Source organism: Pseudophryne corroboree, chromosome 11 (genome assembly GCF_028390025.1).
Source record: "Pseudophryne corroboree isolate aPseCor3 chromosome 11, aPseCor3.hap2, whole genome shotgun sequence".
Lineage (NCBI taxonomy): Eukaryota > Metazoa > Chordata > Amphibia > Anura > Myobatrachidae > Pseudophryne > Pseudophryne corroboree.
In genome coordinates, this window is record NC_086454.1 from 130,228,879 (window position 1) to 130,250,602 (window position 21,724).

The 21,724-nt window shown below is 34.9% G+C and overlaps 14 non-coding genes across 14 annotated transcripts; all 14 read right to left on the minus strand.

The window, feature by feature from the left end:
* Positions 1-178: 178 nt before the first annotated feature.
* Positions 179-251, minus strand: TRNAT-UGU (transfer RNA threonine (anticodon UGU)). Its single transcript has one exon. It is a non-coding gene; the product is annotated as a tRNA-Thr (tRNA).
* Positions 252-1,793: 1,542 nt separating this feature from the next.
* Positions 1,794-1,866, minus strand: TRNAT-UGU (transfer RNA threonine (anticodon UGU)). The gene has a single exon. It is a non-coding gene; the product is annotated as a tRNA-Thr (tRNA).
* A 1,542-nt stretch (positions 1,867-3,408) lies between these two features.
* Positions 3,409-3,481, minus strand: TRNAT-UGU (transfer RNA threonine (anticodon UGU)). The gene has a single exon. It is a non-coding gene; the product is annotated as a tRNA-Thr (tRNA).
* A 1,542-nt stretch (positions 3,482-5,023) lies between these two features.
* Positions 5,024-5,096, minus strand: TRNAT-UGU (transfer RNA threonine (anticodon UGU)). Its single transcript has one exon. It is a non-coding gene; the product is annotated as a tRNA-Thr (tRNA).
* A 1,542-nt stretch (positions 5,097-6,638) lies between these two features.
* Positions 6,639-6,711, minus strand: TRNAT-UGU (transfer RNA threonine (anticodon UGU)). The gene has a single exon. It is a non-coding gene; the product is annotated as a tRNA-Thr (tRNA).
* Positions 6,712-8,253: 1,542 nt separating this feature from the next.
* TRNAT-UGU (transfer RNA threonine (anticodon UGU)) lies at positions 8,254-8,326 on the minus strand. Its single transcript has one exon. It is a non-coding gene; the product is annotated as a tRNA-Thr (tRNA).
* Positions 8,327-9,868: 1,542 nt separating this feature from the next.
* Positions 9,869-9,941, minus strand: TRNAT-UGU (transfer RNA threonine (anticodon UGU)). Its single transcript has one exon. It is a non-coding gene; the product is annotated as a tRNA-Thr (tRNA).
* A 1,542-nt stretch (positions 9,942-11,483) lies between these two features.
* TRNAT-UGU (transfer RNA threonine (anticodon UGU)) lies at positions 11,484-11,556 on the minus strand. Its single transcript has one exon. It is a non-coding gene; the product is annotated as a tRNA-Thr (tRNA).
* A 1,542-nt stretch (positions 11,557-13,098) lies between these two features.
* TRNAT-UGU (transfer RNA threonine (anticodon UGU)) lies at positions 13,099-13,171 on the minus strand. The gene has a single exon. It is a non-coding gene; the product is annotated as a tRNA-Thr (tRNA).
* Positions 13,172-14,713: 1,542 nt separating this feature from the next.
* On the minus strand, positions 14,714-14,786 carry TRNAT-UGU (transfer RNA threonine (anticodon UGU)). Its single transcript has one exon. It is a non-coding gene; the product is annotated as a tRNA-Thr (tRNA).
* A 1,542-nt stretch (positions 14,787-16,328) lies between these two features.
* On the minus strand, positions 16,329-16,401 carry TRNAT-UGU (transfer RNA threonine (anticodon UGU)). Its single transcript has one exon. It is a non-coding gene; the product is annotated as a tRNA-Thr (tRNA).
* A 1,542-nt stretch (positions 16,402-17,943) lies between these two features.
* Positions 17,944-18,016, minus strand: TRNAT-UGU (transfer RNA threonine (anticodon UGU)). Its single transcript has one exon. It is a non-coding gene; the product is annotated as a tRNA-Thr (tRNA).
* A 1,542-nt stretch (positions 18,017-19,558) lies between these two features.
* Positions 19,559-19,631, minus strand: TRNAT-UGU (transfer RNA threonine (anticodon UGU)). Its single transcript has one exon. It is a non-coding gene; the product is annotated as a tRNA-Thr (tRNA).
* Positions 19,632-21,173: 1,542 nt separating this feature from the next.
* TRNAT-UGU (transfer RNA threonine (anticodon UGU)) lies at positions 21,174-21,246 on the minus strand. Its single transcript has one exon. It is a non-coding gene; the product is annotated as a tRNA-Thr (tRNA).
* Positions 21,247-21,724: the final 478 nt, after the last annotated feature.

A 21,724-nucleotide genomic window follows, 5' to 3' on the forward strand; every position in this document is an offset into this window, starting at 1 on the left:
CATGCTCTTGGAACCAATTTGCAGATTAGACTGAACATCATAACTCTGTGTACAAATTGAATATCCAAATGTGTGACCAAATTGAAATGGTTCTCCTTACTTAAAGCTCTTGAGCAGACTATTTCAACATTGGGAGTTGCAATTTATATTTTAGCAGCAGTAACAAGAAAGTAGCACTAGGCCCCAGTGAGATTTGAACTCACGACCCCTGGTTTACAAGACCAGTGCTCTAACCCCTGAGCTATGGAGCCTTGCCTTCAGCACTATGTATGTTCATTCTGCTTAGTGATGGAAAAAAATCTTCTGCAAATTTCAAATCTCTGTTATCATTTTATTGTCGCTTTTTGTCCCAATGTAGACTTTTCACAAAAAAATTCTACAAATTTGCAATATCCTTGATTGGGGCATGTAGTATATAACTTTTTCAGAAAATCAAATAAATGCAAAAATTAGCTGTCTTTGCTTGAATTGAATTATATAGAAAATATTGAAAAAGTTGGACATATTTTTAATGGCTCTCCAACTTTGTGTTAGAGTGTCCTGTAGTGAGCTGAAATGATAATACCATGCCTGTCAGCAGAAACAGAACAGGTGTACAACAGGGTGAGAAGTATTAAAAACCTCCTAATGTGTGTGTTTTTGTGCTATCATTAAAGTTAAATTATTGGAAAGCTCTTACCATAGTTTCATAATAATAGTGAAAAACTTGTTGGAACTATCAGCATGAACAGAATCGGCCCAATAAAATGCAACAAATATGTTTTAGACATGCTCTTGTAACCAATCAGCAGATTAGACTGAACATCATAACTCTGTGTACAAATTGAATATCCAAATGTGTGACCAAATTGAAATGGTTCTCCTCACTTAAAGATATTGCATAGACTATTTTAACATTGGGAAACACTAGGTCCCAGTGAGATTGGACCTCATGACCCCTGGTTTACGAGACCAGTGCTCTAACCCCTGAGAGATGGAGCCACATAAGTAGCCAGAACTGTGACCAATACGGGGTCTGAATTATGGTGGAAAAGAGTTTTCTTCAAATTTCAGTAATCTTATTGGATATTATTAGTTGTAGCTCACTCTCCAAATATACACTTTTAACAAATGACCACTGCTGAAATGCCTGCTTGGGACATGCAGTTAATAACCTATTAAACAATTTAAAGAAACTTTCAGTTTGCTGTTGTATGTTGAATAGGTGTATATATAAAATTGAGGAAATGTTGGTCATGTTTTCCATGCCTCACAAACCTTGTGCTCCTTAGTCTGGAATGCCTTCAAAATGATATGACAGAATGTCTTTATATTGAGATATTTGTGACCAATAGTGGTCATTACCTTGAGTATGCTTGCATTTGTACTTTATATATGCTTACATGACCAAAAAAGCCTTCTGGCAGCTACAGTTGTCAATTCAAAACTCTTCTGGATCAACTGATGAAGTTGATTCCTGCACGTTACAATACAGATTAATACAATGTATATACCATTGTTGCTATCTTTAAAGTTTAATTATGGAAAAGCTCTTTCTACAGTTTGTAATGATACTGAAAAATGATGATGGGATTATCAGCATGAACAGAATCAGTACAATAAAATAATTTTAAGACATGCTCTTGGAACCAATTTGCAGATTAGACTGAACATCATAACTCTGTGTACAAATTGAATATCCAAATGTGTGACCAAATTGAAATGGTTCTCCTTACTTAAAGCTCTTGAGCAGACTATTTCAACATTGGGAGTTGCAATTTATATTTTAGCAGCAGTAACAAGAAAGTAGCACTAGGCCCCAGTGAGATTTGAACTCACGACCGCTGGTTTACAAGACCAGTGCTCTAACCCCTGAGCTATGGAGCCTTGCCTTCAGCACTATGTATGTTCATTCTGCTTAGTGATGGAAAAAAATCTTCTGCAAATTTCAAATCTCTGTTATCATTTTATTGTCGCTTTTTGTCCCAATGTAGACTTTTCACAAAAAAATTCTACAAATTTGCAATATCCTTGATTGAGGCATGTAGTATATAACTTTTTCAGAAAATCAAATAAATGCAAAAATTAGCTGTCTTTGCTTGAATTGAATTATATAGAAAATATTGAAAAAGTTGGACATATTTTTAATGGCTCTCCAACTTTGTGTTAGAGTGTCCTGTAGTGAGCTGAAATGATAATACCATGCCTGTCAGCAGAAACAGAACAGGTGTACAACAGGGTGAGAAGTATTAAAAACCTCCTAATGTGTGTGTTTTTGTGCTATCATTAAAGTAAAATTATTGGAAAGCTCTTACCATAGTTTCATAATAATAGTGAAAAACTTGTTGGAGCTATCAGCATGAACAGAATCGGCCCAATAAAATGCAACAAATATGTTTTAGACATGCTCTTGTAACCAATCAGCAGATTAGACTGAACATCATAACTCTGTGTACAAATTGAATATCCAAATGTGTGACCAAATTGAAATGGTTCTCCTCACTTAAAGATATTGCATAGACTATTTTAACATTGGGAAACACTAGGTCCCAGTGAGATTGGACCTCATGACCCCTGGTTTACGAGACCAGTGCTCTAACCCCTGAGAGATGGAGCCACATAAGTAGCCAGAACTGTGACCAATACGGGGTCTGAATTATGGTGGAAAATAGTTTTCTTCAAATTTCAGTAATCTTATTGGATATTATTAGTTGTAGCTCATTATCCAAATATACACTTTTAACAAATGACCACTGCTGAAATGCCTGCTTGGGACATGCAGTTAATAACCTATTAAACAATTTAAAGAAACTTTCAGTTTGCTGTTGTATGTTGAATAGGTGTATATATAAAATTGAGGAAATGTTGGTCATGTTTTCCATGCCTCACAAACCTTGTGCTCCTTAGTCTGGAATGCCTTCAAAATGATATGACAGAATGTCTTTATATTGAGATATTTGTGACCAATAGTGGTCATTACCTTGAGTATGCTTGCATTTGTACTTTATATATGCTTACATGACCAAAAAAGCCTTCTGGCAGCTACAGTTGTCAATTCAAAACTCTTCTGGATCAACTGATGAAGTTGATTCCTGCACGTTACAATACAGATTAATACAATGTATATACCATTGTTGCTATCTTTAAAGTTTAATTATGGAAAAGCTCTTTCTACAGTTTGTAATGATACTGAAAAATGATGATGGGATTATCAGCATGAACAGAATCAGTACAATAAAATAATTTTAAGACATGCTCTTGGAACCAATTTGCAGATTAGACTGAACATCATAACTCTGTGTACAAATTGAATATCCAAATGTGTGACCAAATTGAAATGGTTCTCCTTACTTAAAGCTCTTGAGCAGACTATTTCAACATTGGGAGTTGCAATTTATATTTTAGCAGCAGTAACAAGAAAGTAGCACTAGGCCCCAGTGAGATTTGAACTCACGACCCCTGGTTTACAAGACCAGTGCTCTAACCCCTGAGCTATGGAGCCTTGCTTTCAGCACTATGTATGTTCATTCTGCTTAGTGATGGAAAAAAATCTTCTGCAAATTTCAAATCTCTGTTATCATTTTATTGTCGCTTTTTGTCCCAATGTAGACTTTTCACAAAAAAATTCTACAAATTTGCAATATCCTTGATTGGGGCATGTAGTATATAACTTTTTCAGAAAATCAAATAAATGCAAAAATTAGCTGTCTTTGCTTGAATTGAATTATATAGAAAATATTGAAAAAGTTGGACATATTTTTAATGGCTCTCCAACTTTGTGTTAGAGTGTCCTGTAGTGAGCTGAAATGATAATACCATGCCTGTCAGCAGAAACAGAACAGGTGTACAACAGGGTGAGAAGTATTAAAAACCTCCTAATGTATGTGTTTTTGTGCTATCATTAAAGTTAAATTATTGGAAAGCTCTTACCATAGTTTCATAATAATAGTGAAAAACTTGTTGGAACTATCAGCATGAACAGAATCGGCCCAATAAAATGCAACAAATATGTTTTAGACATGCTCTTGTAACCAATCAGCAGATTAGACTGAACATCATAACTCTGTGTACAAATTGAATATCCAAATGTGTGACCAAATTGAAATGGTTCTCCTCACTTAAAGATATTGCATAGACTATTTTAACATTGGGAAACACTAGGTCCCAGTGAGATTGGACCTCATGACCCCTGGTTTACGAGACCAGTGCTCTAACCCCTGAGAGATGGAGCCACATAAGTAGCCAGAACTGTGACCAATACGGGGTCTGAATTATGGTGGAAAAGAGTTTTCTTCAAATTTCAGTAATCTTATTGGATATTATTAGTTGTAGCTCACTCTCCAAATATACACTTTTAACAAATGACCACTGCTGAAATGCCTGCTTGGGACATGCAGTTAATAACCTATTAAACAATTTAAAGAAACTTTCAGTTTGCTGTTGTATGTTGAATAGGTGTATATATAAAATTGAGGAAATGTTGGTCATGTTTTCCATGCCTCACAAACCTTGTGCTCCTTAGTCTGGAATGCCTTCAAAATGATATGACAGAATGTCTTTATATTGAGATATTTGTGACCAATAGTGGTCATTACCTTGAGTATGCTTGCATTTGTACTTTATATATGCTTACATGACCAAAAAAGCCTTCTGGCAGCTACAGTTGTCAATTCAAAACTCTTCTGGATCAACTGATGAAGTTGATTCCTGCACGTTACAATACAGATTAATACAATGTATATACCATTGTTGCTATCTTTAAAGTTTAATTATGGAAAAGCTCTTTCTACAGTTTGTAATGATACTGAAAAATGATGATGGGATTATCAGCATGAACAGAATCAGTACAATAAAATAATTTTAAGACATGCTCTTGGAACCAATTTGCAGATTAGACTGAACATCATAACTCTGTGTACAAATTGAATATCCAAATGTGTGACCAAATTGAAATGGTTCTCCTTACTTAAAGCTCTTGAGCAGACTATTTCAACATTGGGAGTTGCAATTTATATTTTAGCAGCAGTAACAAGAAAGTAGCACTAGGCCCCAGTGAGATTTGAACTCACGACCCCTGGTTTACAAGACCAGTGCTCTAACCCCTGAGCTATGGAGCCTTGCCTTCAGCACTATGTATGTTCATTCTGCTTAGTGATGGAAAAAAATCTTCTGCAAATTTCAAATCTCTGTTATCATTTTATTGTCGCTTTTTGTCCCAATGTAGACTTTTCACAAAAAAATTCTACAAATTTGCAATATCCTTGATTGAGGCATGTAGTATATAACTTTTTCAGAAAATCAAATAAATGCAAAAATTAGCTGTCTTTGCTTGAATTGAATTATATAGAAAATATTGAAAAAGTTGGACATATTTTTAATGGCTCTCCAACTTTGTGTTAGAGTGTCCTGTAGTGAGCTGAAATGATAATACCATGCCTGTCAGCAGAAACAGAACAGGTGTACAACAGGGTGAGAAGTATTAAAAACCTCCTAATGTGTGTGTTTTTGTGCTATCATTAAAGTTAAATTATTGGAAAGCTCTTACCATAGTTTCATAATAATAGTGAAAAACTTGTTGGAACTATCAGCATGAACAGAATCGGCCCAATAAAATGCAACAAATATGTTTTAGACATGCTCTTGTAACCAATCAGCAGATTAGACTGAACATCATAACTCTGTGTACAAATTGAATATCCAAATGTGTGACCAAATTGAAATGGTTCTCCTCACTTAAAGATATTGCATAGACTATTTTAACATTGGGAAACACTAGGTCCCAGTGAGATTGGACCTCATGACCCCTGGTTTACGAGACCAGTGCTCTAACCCCTGAGAGATGGAGCCACATAAGTAGCCAGAACTGTGACCAATACGGGGTCTGAATTATGGTGGAAAAGAGTTTTCTTCAAATTTCAGTAATCTTATTGGATATTATTAGTTGTAGCTCACTCTCCAAATATACACTTTTAACAAATGACCACTGCTGAAATGCCTGCTTGGGACATGCAGTTAATAACCTATTAAACAATTTAAAGAAACTTTCAGTTTGCTGTTGTATGTTGAATAGGTGTATATATAAAATTGAGGAAATGTTGGTCATGTTTTCCATGCCTCACAAACCTTGTGCTCCTTAGTCTGGAATGCCTTCAAAATGATATGACAGAATGTCTTTATATTGAGATATTTGTGACCAATAGTGGTCATTACCTTGAGTATGCTTGCATTTGTACTTTATATATGCTTACATGACCAAAAAAGCCTTCTGGCAGCTACAGTTGTCAATTCAAAACTCTTCTGGATCAACTGATGAAGTTGATTCCTGCACGTTACAATACAGATTAATACAATGTATATACCATTGTTGCTATCTTTAAAGTTTAATTATGGAAAAGCTCTTTCTACAGTTTGTAATGATACTGAAAAATGATGATGGGATTATCAGCATGAACAGAATCAGTACAATAAAATAATTTTAAGACATGCTCTTGGAACCAATTTGCAGATTAGACTGAACATCATAACTCTGTGTACAAATTGAATATCCAAATGTGTGACCAAATTGAAATGGTTCTCCTTACTTAAAGCTCTTGAGCAGACTATTTCAACATTGGGAGTTGCAATTTATATTTTAGCAGCAGTAACAAGAAAGTAGCACTAGGCCCCAGTGAGATTTGAACTCACAACCCCTGGTTTACAAGACCAGTGCTCTAACCCCTGAGCTATGGAGCCTTGCCTTCAGCACTATGTATGTTCATTCTGCTTAGTGATGGAAAAAAATCTTCTGCAAATTTCAAATCTCTGTTATCATTTTATTGTCGCTTTTTGTCCCAATGTAGACTTTTCACAAAAAAATTCTACAAATTTGCAATATCCTTGATTGGGGCATGTAGTATATAACTTTTTCAGAAAATCAAATAAATGCAAAAATTAGCTGTCTTTGCTTGAATTGAATTATATAGAAAATATTGAAAAAGTTGGACATATTTTTAATGGCTCTCCAACTTTGTGTTAGAGTGTCCTGTAGTGAGCTGAAATGATAATACCATGCCTGTCAGCAGAAACAGAACAGGTGTACAACAGGGTGAGAAGTATTAAAAACCTCCTAATGTATGTGTTTTTGTGCTATCATTAAAGTTAAATTATTGGAAAGCTCTTACCATAGTTTCATAATAATAGTGAAAAACTTGTTGGAACTATCAGCATGAACAGAATCGGCCCAATAAAATGCAACAAATATGTTTTAGACATGCTCTTGTAACCAATCAGCAGATTAGACTGAACATCATAACTCTGTGTACAAATTGAATATCCAAATGTGTGACCAAATTGAAATGGTTCTCCTCACTTAAAGATATTGCATAGACTATTTTAACATTGGGAAACACTAGGTCCCAGTGAGATTGGACCTCATGACCCCTGGTTTACGAGACCAGTGCTCTAACCCCTGAGAGATGGAGCCACATAAGTAGCCAGAACTGTGACCAATACGGGGTCTGATTTATGGTGGAAAAGAGTTTTCTTCAAATTTCAGTAATCTTATTGGATATTATTAGTTGTAGCTCATTCTCCAAATATACACTTTTAACAAATGACCACTGCTGAAATGCCTGCTTGGGACATGCAGTTAATAACCTATTAAACAATTTAAAGAAACTTTCAGTTTGCTGTTGTATGTTGAATAGGTGTATATATAAAATTGAGGAAATGTTGGTCATGTTTTCCATGCCTCACAAACCTTGTGCTCCTTAGTCTGGAATGCCTTCAAAATGATATGACAGAATGTCTTTATATTGAGATATTTGTGACCAATAGTGGTCATTACCTTGAGTATGCTTGCATTTGTACTTTATATATGCTTACATGACCAAAAAAGCCTTCTGGCAGCTACAGTTGTCAATTCAAAACTCTTCTGGATCAACTGATGAAGTTGATTCCTGCACGTTACAATACAGATTAATACAATGTATATACCATTGTTGCTATCTTTAAAGTTTAATTATGGAAAAGCTCTTTCTACAGTTTGTAATGATACTGAAAAATGATGATGGGATTATCAGCATGAACAGAATCAGTACAATAAAATAATTTTAAGACATGCTCTTGGAACCAATTTGCAGATTAGACTGAACATCATAACTCTGTGTACAAATTGAATATCCAAATGTGTGACCAAATTGAAATGGTTCTCCTTACTTAAAGCTCTTGAGCAGACTATTTCAACATTGGGAGTTGCAATTTATATTTTAGCAGCAGTAACAAGAAAGTAGCACTAGGCCCCAGTGAGATTTGAACTCACGACCCCTGGTTTACAAGACCAGTGCTCTAACCCCTGAGCTATGGAGCCTTGCCTTAAGCACTATGTATGTTCATTCTGCTTAGTGATGGAAAAAAATCTTCTGCAAATGTCAAATCTCTGTTATCATTTTATTGTCGCTTTTTGTCCCAATGTAGACTTTTCACAAAAAAATTCTACAAATTTGCAATATCCTTGATTGAGGCATGTAGTATATAACTTTTTCAGAAAATCAAATAAATGCAAAAATTAGCTGTCTTTGCTTGAATTGAATTATATAGAAAATATTGAAAAAGTTGGACATATTTTTAATGGCTCTCCAACTTTGTGTTAGAGTGTCCTGTAGTGAGCTGAAATGATAATACCATACCTGTCAGCAGAAACAGAACAGGTGTACAACAGGGTGAGAAGTATTAAAAACCTCCTAATGTGTGTGTTTTTGTGCTATCATTAAAGTTAAATTATTGGAAAGCTCTTACCATAGTTTCATAATAATAGTGAAAAACTTGTTGGAACTATCAGCATGAACAGAATCGGCCCAATAAAATGCAACAAATATGTTTTAGACATGCTCTTGTAACCAATCAGCAGATTAGACTGAACATCATAACTCTGTGTACAAATTGAATATCCAAATGTGTGACCAAATTGAAATGGTTCTCCTCACTTAAAGATATTGCATAGACTATTTTAACATTGGGAAACACTAGGTCCCAGTGAGATTGGACCTCATGACCCCTGGTTTACGAGACCAGTGCTCTAACCCCTGAGAGATGGAGCCACATAAGTAGCCAGAACTGTGACCAATACGGGGTCTGAATTATGGTGGAAAAGAGTTTTCTTCAAATTTCAGTAATCTTATTGGATATTATTAGTTGTAGCTCACTCTCCAAATATACACTTTTAACAAATGACCACTGCTGAAATGCCTGCTTGGGACATGCAGTTAATAACCTATTAAACAATTTAAAGAAACTTTCAGTTTGCTGTTGTATGTTGAATAGGTGTATATATAAAATTGAGGAAATGTTGGTCATGTTTTCCATGCCTCACAAACCTTGTGCTCCTTAGTCTGGAATGCCTTCAAAATGATATGACAGAATGTCTTTATATTGAGATATTTGTGACCAATAGTGGTCATTACCTTGAGTATGCTTGCATTTGTACTTTATATATGCTTACATGACCAAAAAAGCCTTCTGGCAGCTACAGTTGTCAATTCAAAACTCTTCTGGATCAACTGATGAAGTTGATTCCTGCACGTTACAATACAGATTAATACAATGTATATACCATTGTTGCTATCTTTAAAGTTTAATTATGGAAAAGCTCTTTCTACAGTTTGTAATGATACTGAAAAATGATGATGGGATTATCAGCATGAACAGAATCAGTACAATAAAATAATTTTAAGACATGCTCTTGGAACCAATTTGCAGATTAGACTGAACATCATAACTCTGTGTACAAATTGAATATCCAAATGTGTGACCAAATTGAAATGGTTCTCCTTACTTAAAGCTCTTGAGCAGACTATTTCAACATTGGGAGTTGCAATTTATATTTTAGCAGCAGTAACAAGAAAGTAACACTAGGCCCCAGTGAGATTTGAACTCACGACCCCTGGTTTACAAGACCAGTGCTCTAACCCCTGAGCTATGGAGCCTTGCCTTCAGCACTATGTATGTTCATTCTGCTTAGTGATGGAAAAAAATCTTCTGCAAATGTCAAATCTCTGTTATCATTTTATTGTCGCTTTTTGTCCCAATGTAGACTTTTCACAAAAAAATTCTACAAATTTGCAATATCCTTGATTGGGGCATGTAGTATATAACTTTTTCAGAAAATCAAATAAATGCAAAAATTAGCTGTCTTTGCTTGAATTGAATTATATAGAAAATATTGAAAAAGTTGGACATATTTTTAATGGCTCTCCAACTTTGTGTTAGAGTGTCCTGTAGTGAGCTGAAATGATAATACCATGCCTGTCAGCAGAAACAGAACAGGTGTACAACAGGGTGAGAAGTATTAAAAACCTCCTAATGTGTGTGTTTTTGTGCTATCATTAAAGTTAAATTATTGGAAAGCTCTTACCATAGTTTCATAATAATAGTGAAAACCTTGTTGGAACTATCAGCATGAACAGAATCGGCCCAATAAAATGCAACAAATATGTTTTAGACATGCTCTTGTAACCAATCAGCAGATTAGACTGAACATCATAACTCTGTGTACAAATTGAATATCCAAATGTGTGACCAAATTGAAATGGTTCTCCTCACTTAAAGATATTGCATAGACTATTTTAACATTGGGAAACACTAGGTCCCAGTGAGATTGGACCTCATGACCCCTGGTTTACGAGACCAGTGCTCTAACCCCTGAGAGATGGAGCCACATAAGTAGCCAGAACTGTGACCAATACGGGGTCTGAATTATGGTGGAAAAGAGTTTTCTTCAAATTTCAGTAATCTTATTGGATATTATTAGTTGTAGCTCACTCTCCAAATATACACTTTTAACAAATGACCACTGCTGAAATGCCTGCTTGGGACATGCAGTTAATAACCTATTAAACAATTTAAAGAAACTTTCAGTTTGCTGTTGTATGTTGAATAGGTGTATATATAAAATTGAGGAAATGTTGGTCATGTTTTCCATGCCTCACAAACCTTGTGCTCCTTAGTCTGGAATGCCTTCAAAATGATATGACAGAATGTCTTTATATTGAGATATTTGTGACCAATAGTGGTCATTACCTTGAGTATGCTTGCATTTGTACTTTATATATGCTTACATGACCAAAAAAGCCTTCTGGCAGCTACAGTTGTCAATTCAAAACTCTTCTGGATCAACTGATGAAGTTGATTCCTGCACGTTACAATACAGATTAATACAATGTATATACCATTGTTGCTATCTTTAAAGTTTAATTATGGAAAAGCTCTTTCTACAGTTTGTAATGATACTGAAAAATGATGATGGGATTATCAGCATGAACAGAATCAGTACAATAAAATAATTTTAAGACATGCTCTTGGAACCAATTTGCAGATTAGACTGAACATCATAACTCTGTGTACAAATTGAATATCCAAATGTGTGACCAAATTGAAATGGTTCTCCTTACTTAAAGCTCTTGAGCAGACTATTTCAACATTGGGAGTTGCAATTTATATTTTAGCAGCAGTAACAAGAAAGTAGCACTAGGCCCCAGTGAGATTTGAACTCACGACCGCTGGTTTACAAGACCAGTGCTCTAACCCCTGAGCTATGGAGCCTTGCCTTCAGCACTATGTATGTTCATTCTGCTTAGTGATGGAAAAAAATCTTCTGCAAATTTCAAATCTCTGTTATCATTTTATTGTCGCTTTTTGTCCCAATGTAGACTTTTCACAAAAAAATTCTACAAATTTGCAATATCCTTGATTGAGGCATGTAGTATATAACTTTTTCAGAAAATCAAATAAATGCAAAAATTAGCTGTCTTTGCTTGAATTGAATTATATAGAAAATATTGAAAAAGTTGGACATATTTTTAATGGCTCTCCAACTTTGTGTTAGAGTGTCCTGTAGTGAGCTGAAATGATAATACCATGCCTGTCAGCAGAAACAGAACAGGTGTACAACAGGGTGAGAAGTATTAAAAACCTCCTAATGTGTGTGTTTTTGTGCTATCATTAAAGTAAAATTATTGGAAAGCTCTTACCATAGTTTCATAATAATAGTGAAAAACTTGTTGGAGCTATCAGCATGAACAGAATCGGCCCAATAAAATGCAACAAATATGTTTTAGACATGCTCTTGTAACCAATCAGCAGATTAGACTGAACATCATAACTCTGTGTACAAATTGAATATCCAAATGTGTGACCAAATTGAAATGGTTCTCCTCACTTAAAGATATTGCATAGACTATTTTAACATTGGGAAACACTAGGTCCCAGTGAGATTGGACCTCATGACCCCTGGTTTACGAGACCAGTGCTCTAACCCCTGAGAGATGGAGCCACATAAGTAGCCAGAACTGTGACCAATACGGGGTCTGAATTATGGTGGAAAATAGTTTTCTTCAAATTTCAGTAATCTTATTGGATATTATTAGTTGTAGCTCATTATCCAAATATACACTTTTAACAAATGACCACTGCTGAAATGCCTGCTTGGGACATGCAGTTAATAACCTATTAAACAATTTAAAGAAACTTTCAGTTTGCTGTTGTATGTTGAATAGGTGTATATATAAAATTGAGGAAATGTTGGTCATGTTTTCCATGCCTCACAAACCTTGTGCTCCTTAGTCTGGAATGCCTTCAAAATGATATGACAGAATGTCTTTATATTGAGATATTTGTGACCAATAGTGGTCATTACCTTGAGTATGCTTGCATTTGTACTTTATATATGCTTACATGACCAAAAAAGCCTTCTGGCAGCTACAGTTGTCAATTCAAAACTCTTCTGGATCAACTGATGAAGTTGATTCCTGCACGTTACAATACAGATTAATACAATGTATATACCATTGTTGCTATCTTTAAAGTTTAATTATGGAAAAGCTCTTTCTACAGTTTGTAATGATACTGAAAAATGATGATGGGATTATCAGCATGAACAGAATCAGTACAATAAAATAATTTTAAGACATGCTCTTGGAACCAATTTGCAGATTAGACTGAACATCATAACTCTGTGTACAAATTGAATATCCAAATGTGTGACCAAATTGAAATGGTTCTCCTTACTTAAAGCTCTTGAGCAGACTATTTCAACATTGGGAGTTGCAATTTATATTTTAGCAGCAGTAACAAGAAAGTAGCACTAGGCCCCAGTGAGATTTGAACTCACGACCCCTGGTTTACAAGACCAGTGCTCTAACCCCTGAGCTATGGAGCCTTGCTTTCAGCACTATGTATGTTCATTCTGCTTAGTGATGGAAAAAAATCTTCTGCAAATTTCAAATCTCTGTTATCATTTTATTGTCGCTTTTTGTCCCAATGTAGACTTTTCACAAAAAAATTCTACAAATTTGCAATATCCTTGATTGGGGCATGTAGTATATAACTTTTTCAGAAAATCAAATAAATGCAAAAATTAGCTGTCTTTGCTTGAATTGAATTATATAGAAAATATTGAAAAAGTTGGACATATTTTTAATGGCTCTCCAACTTTGTGTTAGAGTGTCCTGTAGTGAGCTGAAATGATAATACCATGCCTGTCAGCAGAAACAGAACAGGTGTACAACAGGGTGAGAAGTATTAAAAACCTCCTAATGTATGTGTTTTTGTGCTATCATTAAAGTTAAATTATTGGAAAGCTCTTACCATAGTTTCATAATAATAGTGAAAAACTTGTTGGAACTATCAGCATGAACAGAATCGGCCCAATAAAATGCAACAAATATGTTTTAGACATGCTCTTGTAACCAATCAGCAGATTAGACTGAACATCATAACTCTGTGTACAAATTGAATATCCAAATGTGTGACCAAATTGAAATGGTTCTCCTCACTTAAAGATATTGCATAGACTATTTTAACATTGGGAAACACTAGGTCCCAGTGAGATTGGACCTCATGACCCCTGGTTTACGAGACCAGTGCTCTAACCCCTGAGAGATGGAGCCACATAAGTAGCCAGAACTGTGACCAATACGGGGTCTGAATTATGGTGGAAAAGAGTTTTCTTCAAATTTCAGTAATCTTATTGGATATTATTAGTTGTAGCTCACTCTCCAAATATACACTTTTAACAAATGACCACTGCTGAAATGCCTGCTTGGGACATGCAGTTAATAACCTATTAAACAATTTAAAGAAACTTTCAGTTTGCTGTTGTATGTTGAATAGGTGTATATATAAAATTGAGGAAATGTTGGTCATGTTTTCCATGCCTCACAAACCTTGTGCTCCTTAGTCTGGAATGCCTTCAAAATGATATGACAGAATGTCTTTATATTGAGATATTTGTGACCAATAGTGGTCATTACCTTGAGTATGCTTGCATTTGTACTTTATATATGCTTACATGACCAAAAAAGCCTTCTGGCAGCTACAGTTGTCAATTCAAAACTCTTCTGGATCAACTGATGAAGTTGATTCCTGCACGTTACAATACAGATTAATACAATGTATATACCATTGTTGCTATCTTTAAAGTTTAATTATGGAAAAGCTCTTTCTACAGTTTGTAATGATACTGAAAAATGATGATGGGATTATCAGCATGAACAGAATCAGTACAATAAAATAATTTTAAGACATGCTCTTGGAACCAATTTGCAGATTAGACTGAACATCATAACTCTGTGTACAAATTGAATATCCAAATGTGTGACCAAATTGAAATGGTTCTCCTTACTTAAAGCTCTTGAGCAGACTATTTCAACATTGGGAGTTGCAATTTATATTTTAGCAGCAGTAACAAGAAAGTAGCACTAGGCCCCAGTGAGATTTGAACTCATGACCCCTGGTTTACAAGACCAGTGCTCTAACCCCAGAACTATGGAGCCTTGCCTTCAGCACTATGTATGTTCATTCTGCTTAGTGATGGAAAAAAATCTTCTGCAAATTTCAAATCTCTGTTATCATTTTATTGTCGCTTTTTGTCCCAATGTAGACTTTTCACAAAAAAATTCTACAAATTTGCAATATCCTTGATTGAGGCATGTAGTATATAACTTTTTCAGAAAATCAAATAAATGCAAAAATTAGCTGTCTTTGCTTGAATTGAATTATATAGAAAATATTGAAAAAGTTGGACATATTTTTAATGGCTCTCCAACTTTGTGTTAGAGTGTCCTGTAGTGAGCTGAAATGATAATACCATGCCTGTCAGCAGAAACAGAACAGGTGTACAACAGGGTGAGAAGTATTAAAAACCTCCTAATGTGTGTGTTTTTGTGCTATCATTAAAGTTAAATTATTGGAAAGCTCTTACCATAGTTTCATAATAATAGTGAAAAACTTGTTGGAACTATCAGCATGAACAGAATCGGCCCAATAAAATGCAACAAATATGTTTTAGACATGCTCTTGTAACCAATCAGCAGATTAGACTGAACATCATAACTCTGTGTACAAATTGAATATCCAAATGTGTGACCAAATTGAAATGGTTCTCCTCACTTAAAGATATTGCATAGACTATTTTAACATTGGGAAACACTAGGTCCCAGTGAGATTGGACCTCATGACCCCTGGTTTACGAGACCAGTGCTCTAACCCCTGAGAGATGGAGCCACATAAGTAGCCAGAACTGTGACCAATACGGGGTCTGATTTATGGTGGAAAAGAGTTTTCTTCAAATTTCAGTAATCTTATTGGATATTATTAGTTGTAGCTCATTCTCCAAATATACACTTTTAACAAATGACCACTGCTGAAATGCCTGCTTGGGACATGCAGTTAATAACCTATTAAACAATTTAAAGAAACTTTCAGTTTGCTGTTGTATGTTGAATAGGTGTATATATAAAATTGAGGAAATGTTGGTCATGTTTTCCATGCCTCACAAACCTTGTGCTCCTTAGTCTGGAATGCCTTCAAAATGATATGACAGAATGTCTTTATATTGAGATATTTGTGACCAATAGTGGTCATTACCTTGAGTATGCTTGCATTTGTACTTTATATATGCTTACATGACCAAAAAAGCCTTCTGGCAGCTACAGTTGTCAATTCAAAACTCTTCTGGATCAACTGATGAAGTTGATTCCTGCACGTTACAATACAGATTAATACAATGTATATACCATTGTTGCTATCTTTAAAGTTTAATTATGGAAAAGCTCTTTCTACAGTTTGTAATGATACTAAAAAATGATGATGGGATTATCAGCATGAACAGAATCAGTACAATAAAATAATTTTAAGACATGCTCTTGGAACCAATTTGCAGATTAGACTGAACATCATAACTCTGTGTACAAATTGAATATCCAAATGTGTGACCAAATTGAAATGGTTCTCCTTACTTAAAGCTCTTGAGCAGACTATTTCAACATTGGGAGTTGCAATTTATATTTTAGCAGCAGTAACAAGAAAGTAGCACTAGGCCCCAGTGAGATTTGAACTCACGACCCCTGGTTTACAAGACCAGTGCTCTAACCCCTGAGCTATGGAGCCTTGCCTTAAGCACTATGTATGTTCATTCTGCTTAGTGATGGAAAAAAATCTTCTGCAAATGTCAAATCTCTGTTATCATTTTATTGTCGCTTTTTGTCCCAATGTAGACTTTTCACAAAAAAATTCTACAAATTTGCAATATCCTTGATTGAGGCATGTAGTATATAACTTTTTCAGAAAATCAAATAAATGCAAAAATTAGCTGTCTTTGCTTGAATTGAATTATATAGAAAATATTGAAAAAGTTGGACATATTTTTAATGGCTCTCCAACTTTGTGTTAGAGTGTCCTGTAGTGAGCTGAAATGATAATACCATACCTGTCAGCAGAAACAGAACAGGTGTACAACAGGGTGAGAAGTATTAAAAACCTCCTAATGTGTGTGTTTTTGTGCTATCATTAAAGTTAAATTATTGGAAAGCTCTTACCATAGTTTCATAATAATAGTGAAAAACTTGTTGGAACTATCAGCATGAACAGAATCGGCCCAATAAAATGCAACAAATATGTTTTAGACATGCTCTTGTAACCAATCAGCAGATTAGACTGAACATCATAACTCTGTGTACAAATTGAATATCCAAATGTGTGACCAAATTGAAATGGTTCTCCTCACTTAAAGATATTGCATAGACTATTTTAACATTGGGAAACACTAGGTCCCAGTGAGATTGGACCTCATGACCCCTGGTTTACGAGACCAGTGCTCTAACCCCTGAGAGATGGAGCCACATAAGTAGCCAGAACTGTGACCAATACGGGGTCTGAATTATGGTGGAAAAGAGTTTTCTTCAAATTTCAGTAATCTTATTGGATATTATTAGTTGTAGCTCACTCTCCAAATATACACTTTTAACAAATGACCACTGCTGAAATGCCTGCTTGGGACATGCAGTTAATAACCTATTAAACAATTTAAAGAAACTTTCAGTTTGCTGTTGTATGTTGAATAGGTGTATATATAAAATTGAGGAAATGTTGGTCATGTTTTCCATGCCTCACAAACCTTGTGCTCCTTAGTCTGGAATGCCTTCAAAATGATATGACAGAATGTCTTTATATTGAGATATTTGTGACCAATAGTGGTCATTACCTTGAGTATGCTTGCATTTGTACTTTATATATGCTTACATGACCAAAAAAGCCTTCTGGCAGCTACAGTTGTCAATTCAAAACTCTTCTGGATCAACTGATGAAGTTGATTCCTGCACGTTACAATACAGATTAATACAATGTATATACCATTGTTGCTATCTTTAAAGTTTAATTATGGAAAAGCTCTTTCTACAGTTTGTAATGATACTGAAAAATGATGATGGGATTATCAGCATGAACAGAATCAGTACAATAAAATAATTTTAAGACATGCTCTTGGAACCAATTTGCAGATTAGACTGAACATCATAACTCTGTGTACAAATTGAATATCCAAATGTGTGACCAAATTGAAATGGTTCTCCTTACTTAAAGCTCTTGAGCAGACTATTTCAACATTGGGAGTTGCAATTTATATTTTAGCAGCAGTAACAAGAAAGTAGCACTAGGCCCCAGTGAGATTTGAACTCACGACCCCTGGTTTACAAGACCAGTGCTCTAACCCCTGAGCTATGGAGCCTTGCCTTAAGCACTATGTATGTTCATTCTGCTTAGTGATGGAAAAAAATCTTCTGCAAATGTCAAATCTCTGTTATCATTTTATTGTCGCTTTTTGTCCCAATGTAGACTTTTCACAAAAAAATTCTACAAATTTGCAATATCCTTGATTGAGGCATGTAGTATATAACTTTTTCAGAAAATCAAATAAATGCAAAAATTAGCTGTCTTTGCTTGAATTGAATTATATAGAAAATATTGAAAAAGTTGGACATATTTTTAATGGCTCTCCAACTTTGTGTTAGAGTGTCCTGTAGTGAGCTGAAATGATAATACCATACCTGTCAGCAGAAACAGAACAGGTGTACAACAGGGTGAGAAGTATTAAAAACCTCCTAATGTGTGTGTTTTTGTGCTATCATTAAAGTTAAATTATTGGAAAGCTCTTACCATAGTTTCATAATAATAGTGAAAAACTTGTTGGAACTATCAGCATGAACAGAATCGGCCCAATAAAATGCAACAAATATGTTTTAGACATGCTCTTGTAACCAATCAGCAGATTAGACTGAACATCATAACTCTGTGTACAAATTGAATATCCAAATGTGTGACCAAATTGAAATGGTTCTCCTCACTGAAAGATATTGCATAGACTATTTTAACATTGGGAAACACTAGGTCCCAGTGAGATTGGACCTCATGACCCCTGGTTTACGAGACCAGTGCTCTAACCCCTGAGAGATGGAGCCACATAAGTAGCCAGAACTGTGACCAATACGGGGTCTGAATTATGGTGGAAAAGAGTTTTCTTCAAATTTCAGTAATCTTATTGGATATTATTAGTTGTAGCTCACTCTCCAAATATACACTTTTAACAAATGACCACTGCTGAAATGCCTGCTTGGGACATGCAGTTAATAACCTATTAAACAATTTAAAGAAACTTTCAGTTTGCTGTTGTATGTTGAATAGGTGTATATATAAAATTGAGGAAATGTTGGTCATGTTTTCCATGCCTCACAAACCTTGTGCTCCTTAGTCTGGAATGCCTTCAAAATGATATGACAGAATGTCTTTATATTGAGATATTTGTGACCAATAGTGGTCATTACCTTGAGTATGCTTGCATTTGTACTTTATATATGCTTACATGACCAAAAAAGCCTTCTGGCAGCTACAGTTGTCAATTCAAAACTCTTCTGGATCAACTGATGAAGTTGATTCCTGCACGTTACAATACAGATTAATACAATGTATATACCATTGTTGCTATCTTTAAAGTTTAATTATGGAAAAGCTCTTTCTACAGTTTGTAATGATACTGAAAAATGATGATGGGATTATCAGCATGAACAGAATCAGTACAATAAAATAATTTTAAGACATGCTCTTGGAACCAATTTGCAGATTAGACTGAACATCATAACTCTGTGTACAAATTGAATATCCAAATGTGTGACCAAATTGAAATGGTTCTCCTTACTTAAAGCTCTTGAGCAGACTATTTCAACATTGGGAGTTGCAATTTATATTTTAGCAGCAGTAACAAGAAAGTAGCACTAGGCCCCAGTGAGATTTGAACTCACGACCCCTGGTTTACAAGACCAGTGCTCTAACCCCTGAGCTATGGAGCCTTGCCTTAAGCACTATGTATGTTCATTCTGCTTAGTGATGGAAAAAAATCTTCTGCAAATGTCAAATCTCTGTTATCATTTTATTGTCGCTTTTTGTCCCAATGTAGACTTTTCACAAAAAAATTCTACAAATTTGCAATATCCTTGATTGAGGCATGTAGTATATAACTTTTTCAGAAAATCAAATAAATGCAAAAATTAGCTGTCTTTGCTTGAATTGAATTATATAGAAAATATTGAAAAAGTTGGACATATTTTTAATGGCTCTCCAACTTTGTGTTAGAGTGTCCTGTAGTGAGCTGAAATGATAATACCATACCTGTCAGCAGAAACAGAACAGGTGTACAACAGGGTGAGAAGTATTAAAAACCTCCTAATGTGTGTGTTTTTGTGCTATCATTAAAGTTAAATTATTGGAAAGCTCTTACCATAGTTTCATAATAATAGTGAAAAACTTGTTGGAACTATCAGCATGAACAGAATCGGCCCAATAAAATGCAACAAATATGTTTTAGACATGCTCTTGTAACCAATCAGCAGATTAGACTGAACATCATAACTCTGTGTACAAATTGAATATCCAAATGTGTGACCAAATTGAAATGGTTCTCCTCACTTAAAGATATTGCATAGACTATTTTAACATTGGGAAACACTAGGTCCCAGTGAGATTGGACCTCATGACCCCTGGTTTACGAGACCAGTGCTCTAACCCCTGAGAGATGGAGCCACATAAGTAGCCAGAACTGTGACCAATACGGGGTCTGAATTATGGTGGAAAAGAGTTTTCTTCAAATTTCAGTAATCTTATTGGATATTATTAGTTGTAGCTCACTCTCCAAATATACACTTTTAACAAATGACCACTGCTGAAATGCCTGCTTGGGACATGCAGTTAATAACCTATTAAACAATTTAAAGAAACTTTCAGTTTGCTGTTGTATGTTGAATAGGTGTATATATAAAATTGAGGAAATGTTGGTCATGTTTTCCATGCCTCACAAACCTTGTGCTCCTTAGTCTGGAATGCCTTCAAAATGATATGACAGAATGTCTTTATATTGAGATATTTGTGACCAATAGTGGTCATTACCTTGAGTATGCTTGCATTTGTACTTTATATATGCTTACATGACCAAAAAAGCCTTCTGGCAGCTACAGTTGTCAATTCAAAACTCTTCTGGATCAACTGATGAAGTTGATTCCTGCACGTTACAATACAGATTAATACAATGTATATACCATTGTTGCTATCTTTAAAGTTTAATTATGGAAAAGCTCTTTCTACAGTTTGTAATGATACTGAAAAATGATGATGGGATTATCAGCATGAACAGAATCAGTACAATAAAATAATTTTAAGACATGCTCTTGGAACCAATTTGCAGATTAGACTGAACATCATAACTCTGTGTACAAATTGAATATCCAAATGTGTGACCAAATTGAAATGGTTCTCCTTACTTAAAGCTCTTGAGCAGACTATTTCAACATTGGGAGTTGCAATTTATATTTTAGCAGCAGTAACAAGAAAGTAGCACTAGGCCCCAGTGAGATTTGAACTCACGACCCCTGGTTTACAAGACCAGTGCTCTAACCCCTGAGCTATGGAGCCTTGCCTTCAGCACTATGTATGTTCATTCTGCTTAGTGATGGAAAAAAATCTTCTGCAAATTTCAAATCTCTGTTATCATTTTATTGTCGCTTTTTGTCCCAATGTAGACTTTTCACAAAAAAATTCTACAAATTTGCAATATCCTTGATTGAGGCATGTAGTATATAACTTTTTCAGAAAATCAAATAAATGCAAAAATTAGCTGTCTTTGCTTGAATTGAATTATATAGAAAATATTGAAAAAGTTGGACATATTTTTAATGGCTCTCCAACTTTGTGTTAGAGTGTCCTGTAGTGAGCTGAAATGATAATACCATGCCTGTCAGCAGAAACAGAACAGGTGTACAACAGGGTGAGAAGTATTAAAAACCTCCTAATGTGTGTGTTTTTGTGCTATCATTAAAGTAAAATTATTGGAAAGCTCTTACCATAGTTTCATAATAATAGTGAAAAACTTGTTGGAGCTATCAGCATGAAC